We start from the raw sequence: 10000 nt of genomic DNA, 5'->3' as shown, positions 1-10000 counted from the left end.
AGGAAGGAAGGAAGGAAGGAAGGAAGGAAGGAAGGAAGGAAGGAAGATGGAAGAGCATCTAGCCAGTGAACCCTAAGTTAAGTGGGCAGCTTCTGGCCATCAAATTTTGCCTTCCTTTGCAGAGGTGAAGGAGAAGAAGGGGGAGAGGGAGAGGGCAAGGATGAGCTGAGTTACACAACTAGCAGGGTCTGCATTCAGGCAGTTCCATCTACTCACGGGCTGTGTTTGTCCTTTGTTTTCAAAGAGAACCATGGCATCAGGGAAATGATGACATGACTTGGAGTTGACTTTGATTTCAGTGAGGGAGGCCTCTGCAAGGCCTCTCTCTCACTTTCTCCTCCAGAGCCATCTGGGTCCAGTGACCAATATCTGGATTGGTATATCACTGTGTATCACAGTGTATCACTGTGCCATAATATCTCTGTGAAGTAAGGACATATGGAGATTAGGATTGACTGAGAGCGAATCTAGAATCTTTGAAACTGACATATAAAGGGCTCCAATTCATTCCATGTCTCCTGATACACCTGTCAAAGATAAGAACACAAGACTAGAACATAGCTTTTACACCCCATGGCCTCAAAAATTTTTACTTCATTGTGGGACATGTGATAAGGGTCAGTTGGGGAGAGAATCATTACTTTCCCCCATTTCAAATCCGATGAGTAGCAGGAGTAGTTTTAAAGGAAATTGCATTGTTAAATTAACTTCTCAGGGAAATGACTGTAGCAAACTTCTGCCTCCTACTAGGCCAACCATACTCAACATTTGGATTTTCTTACTTCTTGATTGATTGTACTTCTATGGTGGATGGGGGAAAAGGCTTTTTGCAGATGCTGATGAAACTTTACACATTCTTTTACTGGAAATATATTTTAAGACAAGACCCTGAGGCAATATTCTTTTTTTTTTTCCACTGAGGTCTTTACCCCATACCTCCCCCACCCATGATTGTCTGGATTGTGTTTTAATTGTGATAATATCAGCCACAAGTGGAAGGAGGATGAGGACTTTAAGGAGGCTGAAATATTCAGAATGCAGTGAAACAGAAATATTTGGGTTTTTCTCATTATCACTTCTAAATTTGAAAGGAAAAAAGCAATTCTGTGGCCAAAATTGCTAGCAAGGTAAGAAGAAAGCATATTTAAAAGTAACATAAAAGAAAAGAAAAAAAAATAAGACTGGGAGTTAGAGTAGACCTGAATTCTAGATCCACCTCTGCCAGTAATTGGCTGTGTGTCCTTGTGCAAGTCACTTCCCCTCCATAGGTCTCAATTTTGTTTCTCTTTAAAAATAAAGAAACAGGTCAGTTTAGATGTATGTCCCGTCTAGCTCTTGTGTTCTTTATTTCTATGATTCTATGGGCATTTTCAACAGTGGAAATTAACACGCATGTGTAAAATTGATTCTTCTCTATGACTGGGATGATGGTGGTTCCCTTGTACCTGTTATACCCCCTTCTACCTTTAAGATAGTTGTGAATACCTTTGGAAAGTTCAATGGTTATTGACAGATGTGAGCAAAACTATGAAGCAGGGTAAGTTTATATATCCCTTCCCATGTATTTTCTCCTTGTCAGTGAAGTAACTTCTGCTAAGTTACTCCACTAAGACCTGTCCTCTGAGATCTTTCCTGACATTCACCTGTCCACCTTCTCTGCAAAAATGTCCATTCCCATCCTCAGTCCTCCTCAATGCTTTCATAGCTAGTTAAGATAAGAAACAAATTTAATCTATAGATAATTTTCATTGAATTAAATTTATTCTTTTCCAGGTTCATTTAGTTTGTAGTCTTTTATAAAGGTTGGCTTTTCAACACCATAATAAACATTTGGATAGGAAATTTTTGTCAGGGAGAACATAAGGTATGTTTTGCTAGAATTAAGAAATAGCCTACTTTTTCTAAGCAAAGAACCAGTTCCATTGATTGAAATATAGAAGGAAAACCCAGACAATAGTTCCATTAAGAGCTAGCAGTAAAACCAGGGGAAACAAACCACTACTCTTTTCTGGTTTTCTCTTCTAAGAGCTATTCTCATTGTCCGTATGTGTGTTGTAATAGAAATTCACATCTTCACTAGCTCTTTCCTCAGCAGGTGAATCTCTTATCAAGAAAAGCTCCATTTGTAAATGCTAATCTTACATCTAGGCCCCAAAAGAGATATCACCTCTGATTTTTCCCATTTGACACTGAAGTCTGAAAGCAGAGAAACTAATTACCCCTACGACAACTAACCTCCAGGCTGCCTTTAATTAACTCTCCACAAGATGATCCTCTGGGAATAGCCATAAGGCTAGACCCAGACTGAAGCTGAAGGTGAGGATCCACACCCACATAGAGAACTCATTTCCAAACAACAGTAAGTAGTGCAATAAAGATGAAATCTTACTTGTTTTATGGCTTCCAAAGCATTTTTCTTAAGGATCATGCACAGTCCATTTATATGGCTCATTGCAAAGAGTGTTGGATTTGGAATCAGGAAATGGAGTGCAAATATGGCCCTGCCACATATTGACGATGTGACTTAAGGCAAATCATTTAATTTCTTTGAGCCGCATTTTCCTCATTAGTAAAATGGGAGTATTGGATCAGATGCATTCTAAATTTCCTTCTAGCTCTAAATCTATATTTTTTCCCACTCAGAAAAATTAGTTAATAGTAAGAAGCAGCTTTTATATAGTGTCTCAAAGTTTGCAAAGGACTTTAGATATGCTATAATGTTTAAACCTCAAACAGCTTTTTTTCTATGTTAGGTAAATAGGCAGAAGACTCTTTAAAAAACAAGGATTTATTAATCACTTACTATATGCCACCCACTTGTCATTTTACATGAAAGGGATGAAATTAGCATTTCTTAAATACCTTGTAAGTGTTGGACACTGTGCTAAGCTCTTTACAAATATCTCATTTTAACTTCAAAATAATAATAGCTATCATTTATATATGTACAACCAAACTGGGTGAAGAGCTTTTAAATTATTTCATTTGATCCTCACAAGAAACCTAGGAGGTAGGAGATATGATCATCAAAATAATAGTGTTATTTGTTCCATTTTACAGTTAAGGAAACTGAGGGTAAGTGACTAGCCCTGGATCACACAGCTAGTAAATGACTGAGGATATATTTGAACTCAAATATTTCTGACTTCAGCCCCAGCAGTCAATCCACTTTCCCACATACCTGCCTCTTGAATGAGTAAATTGAAGCCTGGAGAAGAAAAAGCGATATGAAGAAAGTTGCATAGCTAGCAAATGCCAGATTCAAATCCAGGTTTTCCAACATTCTATCCACTAGATTATATTGTCTGTTTGACTAAAGTTTGTAAAAATATGGTAAGAATATTAGTCTTTTATTTCCTTAGTGAACTAAATAATATAGGGAGCTTTTTAGGCCATGATGAAGAGCTGTGGGAAAATTTCATAGGTGTATTCGATGATAAAATAAGTTTACTTATATGTGCTTTTTAAAAAAATATATATTTTTCAGTCAACTTTAAATCTAAATGGAAAGATATTGAGAAAATATTTACATACTTAAGTTCCATTGCTCTGATATTAGATTCTTTGGGGTGGTATTTAGAGTCAGTATAGAATGGAATTGTATCTATCAAAGCCTGGCAATCTGCTAGAGTCTGAATTCCTATGAAAAGAAGGTTCGACAAAAATTTTTGAATGAAAGAACCAATTTAAATTAGACTAGGAAAAAAAAAACCAAGTATTAGAGGTTTCGGAAAAAACTGAACAAATAATGATAATCAACTGTGATCAATTGAGTTAATAAATATAACACTGCAAAACTTAAAGGTTTTATAAATGTCAGCTAGAGTTGCTATCTTTCCTGCTATTGTTTTTGTCATGAAAAGAAGGAACTCCAAGAACTCTGAAACAATTGCTGTTGATTAAATAGTTAGGGCATAAGTTAGTTTATATCAGTTCTACCTGGGCTCATTGTTTTGGTTGGTCCACAAAGCAAATGGAATTACTGTGGTCAATTCCATTTGTTCATCTGTAATAAAGACTAGCCACTGTATTAGGGTAACTTTGTTTTTCAGGGTTTGGGGGATCTAAAGAACAGATGCAGCAGATCAAAGAAGCTAATAATACAAATTATTGTTTTATTCGTATCCATTACCGAGAACCATGAGAATGATTTATATGTTGTCCTTAGAGGGTACTCTAAGACATAGATAAATCCTTGGATCAGAGTAAATTTTCATCCTCTCTTCAAATGTTGCAGTGCTGAAAGGGTCTCATTTGTCAGGTAGTATCCTTTCCCTCCTACATGTCTGATCAATCTTTTTCAGTTACTTTTTTTTGTGGGGGGGGGGCATGGGGGAAGGGTCATTATTAATGAACTAACACCCATATAGTTGTTCAGGTTTTTTTCACTTGTATCAGACATCTTGTGACCCCTTTGGGGTTTTTCTTGGCAAAGATGTTAGAATGCTTTGCCATTTCCTTTGCCAGCTCATTTTACAAATGAGAAAACTGGCACAAAGAGGGGTTAGTGACTCACCCAGGTTCACACAGCTAGTAAGTGTCTGAGGCCAGATTTGACCTCAAGAAGAGGAATATTCCTGACTCCAAGCCCAGCACTCTATCCACCGTCACCCAGGCTTCTCTTTGCTCTCTCTCTCTCATTTGATGATCACAACTTCTGTTAGTTAAGTTATCTTTTCTTTCTGTTGACTCCTAAATCTATATATCTGCCCCTTCCTAAATTCTAGCCCAAATTCACCAAATTATCTGAATATGATTTACTTAGTAAATTTCCAGTGGTTCCTTATCAACTTCATGACTGAATATAAAATCTTCTGTTTAACATTCAATACCCTTCATAACCTGCCCTCTACCTTTCCAGTCTTTTTACACCTTACATAACTCACTCCACTACACACCTTTAACTCAGTGGCATTGGCCTCCATGTTGTTCTTCTAAAAAAACAAGATGTTCCATTTCCCACTTCCAGGAATTTTCACTGGCTGCCCTCCATGACAGGAATATTCTCCCTCCTTGTCTCATCTTTCTGAATTCTTTCAAGTCTCAGGTAAAAAGCTACCTTCTATAGGGACCCTTCCTTTGTCCCTCTCAATTATAGTACCTTCTCTTTCAGGATTCTTTTTAAATTTGTCCTGTACATAGTTTGTCTGAACATTTTATTTGGATGTTGTCTTTCCCATTAGTCTATGAGCTCCTCAAGAAGAAAGATTCTCTTTCCCCTTTCTTTGTACCCTCAGTGAATAGTATAGCCCCCAACTTACAGTAGGCACTAAATAAATGTTTATTAACCGAACCCATACAATTATCCAATTGAAATTTCTAAAACTCAGGTCTGATCATGTTACTCTTCTTCTCAAGAAGCTTCAGTGCCCTGCTACTGCCTCTGGTACAGAATGCAAATTCCTCAGTTTGAGATTTAAACGCTTTTAATCTATTTCTAGCTTTACTTTCCTGAATTATTTCATATTACTCCCCTTCAAATGCTCTGTTTTCTAACCAAATTGGCATAATTACTGTTCTCCTAAGTCAGTATTCCCCCTCCTTACCCTTTCTTTGGCAAAGTCTATTCTACATGCCTGGAATTCACTTCCTTCTCATCTATCCCTTTGAGGTTGACTTCAGATAACACCTCTACTGAGGAAATTTGCTGATCCCCCCATGTTTTAGTGCTCTGTCCCTCTCAAATAATATTAAATTTGTTTAATAAATTAAATGCCATACTATCCCTCAAATAAAGTAAATTGTTTTAGGACAGGAACTATTTTCCACTTTCTCTTTGTATTCCCAGTACCTAGGGCAGTTCCTTGAGCAGAGTAAGTATTTAATAAATCCTAGTTCAATTAAATTGAATGCCCCTTGGGTAACCATATTTCTGTGCTATGCCTGTATAGATTTAGCTAAGCTGGTTTTTAAATGGCAATCCAGTGGTAGGCCTATTAAGAGGTTGGTTGAATGAAATGAATAATTGATTTGAATAGAGAGGAATTGGATTCAAATTCCTGCTATATTACTTTACTCTAGTGTCATAGTTGCCAAATTAATTAATCTCTTATGACCTTAGTCACCTCATTTATAAAATGAGGCAATTGGACTAGATGGGCAGTCAGCTTCCAAGCCTGGGAGTCATACTCAGATCGTTTTTTCAATTTGAGTGGATGAGCACTCATTTCACTAGTATAGACTTCCTTACTGTGTCTAAGGTCATTTCCATAACAAAACAAAGCATTCAGTTGGGATTTAGCTAGAGGTCATTCAAGTTATTTGAATTTTGTTTGTTTCCCTTGGGGAAATATGGGAATATGAAAAAAATATATATTTCTGAGACATGATTTTTATATGTTGTACTCTGTGTATGCTGCAAATTTGTGGAGGTCTTAAAGAAAACATTACAGTGGTTGCCAAATTTTTTCATTCATATATTGCCAGAAAGGCATAATGAGATAAACACATCAAACCCCTAAGAGATCATTCTATTTGATTGCCACATGAGAACTCAACTCACATTGAGCAAGAGTGAACATGGGTCCTGCCTTGGTGAACAGCAGACAGTGTTTGGTGCAGTTAGGTGTGACCCACTACGTGGGGTGATATTTAATACAGTTCCTGGTTGTGTCATAAAATTGTGTCAGAAAGTAAGGATTACTGAAAGCCCTGTGGGAGAAGATGATGAATGAAAATGCAATTAAGAGTCAATAGACCTGGGGCGGCCAGGTAGCACAGCAAGTAAGAGCACTGGCTCCAGTGTTGAGAAGACCTGGAGACCGAACCCGGGCTCAGACACTTAGCACCCACCCAGAAACACCTGGCGATGTAACCTTGAGCAAGTTACTTAACGCCAGTTGCTTAGGGGCGGCCAGGTGGCTCAGCGAGTAAGAGCACCGGCTCCAGTGTTGGGACGACCTGGAGATCGAATCTCAGGCTCAGACACTCAGCACCACACCCAGAAACAACTGGCCGTGTAACCTTGAGCAAGTTACTTAACCCCGATTGCTTAAAAAAAAAAAAAAAAAGAGTCAATAGACCTGGACACTGGAAAAGCTTTGCAGAAGGAAGTGAAACCTCGGGGATTTCCAGACACCTGAGACATTGAAATAGCAACCATTAAGACATTGAAATATGGCACCTGATACTGGAATAACGAGGGCATACCCACCATTACCACAGATTGAGCCATCTTTGAGAGGAAAAGGAACTTATAAATCTTCTTCATTTATTTTTAGGGAAAGAGTAAATGTCCTGCTAGGGTACCTTGGTAGTCAGAGTCCCAGACATTTTCTGATTGAACACAAAACAACACAAACAGAAGACACCTGATCTGCACATTATCAGGAAAGAATACACTCTGGAAAGAGAATGATACTGTATTCAACTAGCACTAAATAAATACTTATGTGACACTGAAGAAACAAAGACAAAAACAAAGGCTGTCCCTGACCTCAAGAACCTTACAATCTACTAGGGGACAGTGGGAGGTACAACAAGGATAAAGACTGAGGTCAATTCTAAAATTTCTGTACCTGGCTTTGCCATCCCCCAACCTCAACTCTCCCTCTTGGAAGTGAGCAAACTGCCAGGTTTATCTCCACCCTTACCCAGTCAGCTCACCTTAGTGGAGGTGGGTGGGCTTCCGGGTCAGGGAGACTTGGTGCCAGCAGGAATTTCGAGGTGTGTACTGAACAATCACTGTTTTTGGCCTCTGCAAATTTCTGCTTACATAATACCTAACCATTGGCCGCGAGGCATCCCTACAAAAACTGAGGCTCTGCTGTACGACCTGGGACGGTGGAGTGGTACCTCATCAGCCTGCCATGTGGACTAATCAGCCAACATGGTGTATAATAAAGGGTCCAATTCTAAATTGTTATTTGGGTCTTGCTCCCATTTTCTGAGTACAACAAAATAAGTTCTTAAGAATATACTGGAGCAGCCAGGTAGCACAGCGAGTAAGAGCACCGTCTCCAGTGTCTGGATGGCCTGGATCAAATCCGGGCTCAGATGCTCAGCACCACACCCAGAAATAACTGACCCTGTAACCTTGAGCAAGTTACTTAACCCCAATTGCTTAAAAAAAAAAGAATGTACTATATAATATATTTAATTATTTATTGTTTTACAATATATATTTATACCTATTTACATATTCATTATTGTACATTTTAATTATTAACTATAGGCAGAAATAAGAAATACATTTCTGTCGATAAAGACAGATGTGACATTTTCCATTGTCTTTTTTTTTAATTTGCACAAAAGTATGACTTACATGAACTGATGCAAAATGAAAATAAACACAATCAGGAAAATAATATGCACAATGATCAGAAACATGTAAAACGAGAGGAAAATAAATAACTAATATCTGTATTATTATGGTGAGCATGCTCAGTCCCCGAGAAAAATTGAGAAAATGAACCCCTTCCATTCTATGGATCAGAGCAGGGACTTGGGGAAAGGAGGACTGTGATTATAGAATATTGTTATGTGCTTGTTAGTTTCACTGAATTATTTCCTTTCTCTTTCTTTTTTGCTCTTTGCTGCAAGGGATGACTTATTTCATGGGAGAAGGATCTATCCAGAAATAGAGGTAACATAAAAATAAAAGGTAGCAACAAAAAATACATAGTAAAAGAAAATGATTGCATAAGTCAGTTAATGGCTGTCTCCAAAGACCCAGGTTTCAAGCAAACTCAGAAAGTTGTCATAAGGTGATGTTTCTTTAGTTGAGCTGGAATCTCATATCTGATTTGTCTTCAATAAAAATTCCCGGGTTAATGGTCCATACCTAATCTTTGTGGGAAGAAAAATGCTTTCATTTACTTAGGTAATCACTTTAAGACATATTTTCCCCAAAGTACAGCTTGCAAAAGAAAGGGATTTCATACCAGAGCTGAGTAACAACTGAAAGAAACTTCCTTGACAGGGAGAACATATTATGTGACTTGGACTGGGAAAATAGTTAACAGTATAACATTATTTGGAGACTGCCGGGTTTTATTGTTTAAAGCATTCTTTTGTATTCCTGATGTATTATTAATGCCTTGTAAATAAGAGCCCAGAATATGTACCAGTCCACATAAATGTTTTACCAGCCTGGCCCAGGGAGCTGCACAGATAATAAAGGGAATGAAATCAACATCCTTCTCTACTCATTAGGCATAAGTTGTTACTCTGTCTGTAGCCAAGAGACTATTTTGAATTAGAATTCTTCAATTATATTTATTTTATTTTATTCCTTTGCTTAAATACCCTCTTATCTTTTAGCCACATAACAATTCTGGTCTTAATACCAGGTCTCCTGATATTCTCCCTTCTAACTGACCTTGAGCTATAATGAACCCCCATTTCCTCTTTTACTAGTCTGTCCCCAATTACCCCCATTGCCAAGAAAATTCACATTACTTTGATTGCCTTCAAGTCCAATGCTTGTTTTTAGTCCACTACAGGTTCCATATGCTAATTTACCTATTATGAGTATGTCCTTGGGCTACAACAAAGTCAATGGGCTCAATAAGCTTCTCAACAGAAAACTATCTGTCTTATCACAGCACTGTCCAAACATCTGTTAGGGTATTTTCTAGCACATATTTGGCTCATATTTATTGAAACTGTCCAAAACTGTCCTTTTAAGCTAAAAGAGTATAAACATGAGAAGGATGCACGAATTCTGTTAAGTCTCTACTGACCTGGCCATTTACCGTCAAATTAGTATTTTTCACTCTTGTTCCTTCATTTCCATCATGTTTTACTCTTCATGACCCCATTTGGGCTTTTCTTGACAAACATAGTAGAGTGGTTTGCCATTTCCTTCTCCATTTCATCTTACAGATGAGTAACTAAGGTCAACAGGGTGAGTGATTTGCCCAGGATAGCACAGCTAGTCAGTGTCTGAGGCAGATCTGAATTCATGAAGATGAGTTATCATGATTCCAAGTACAGTGCTGTTTCCACTGTACCACCTCACTGCCCTATTCTTCACTCTTAGCAGTCATAATCTCATGCC

General features: G+C 37.9%; 1 long non-coding RNA gene across 1 annotated transcript in view; it reads right to left on the bottom strand.

Moving 5' to 3' along the window:
* The window catches only part of LOC138145202 (uncharacterized), a 53802-nt gene extending 46088 nt beyond the window's left edge, over window positions 1-7714 (bottom strand). The window contains exon 1 of the long non-coding RNA XR_011164143.1: window positions 7606-7714. This is a non-coding gene — a long non-coding RNA (uncharacterized lncRNA). The remainder of the gene's footprint in view (window positions 1-7605) is intronic.
* Between the last annotated feature and the right edge of the window lie 2286 nt (window positions 7715-10000).

This window comes from Petaurus breviceps, unplaced genomic scaffold (assembly GCF_028583685.1).
Source record: "Petaurus breviceps papuanus isolate PSGF00001 unplaced genomic scaffold, PetGlider_PUasm1.0 90731, whole genome shotgun sequence".
Lineage (NCBI taxonomy): Eukaryota > Metazoa > Chordata > Mammalia > Diprotodontia > Petauridae > Petaurus > Petaurus breviceps.
This window is presented reverse-complemented; position numbering and strand designations above follow the sequence as displayed.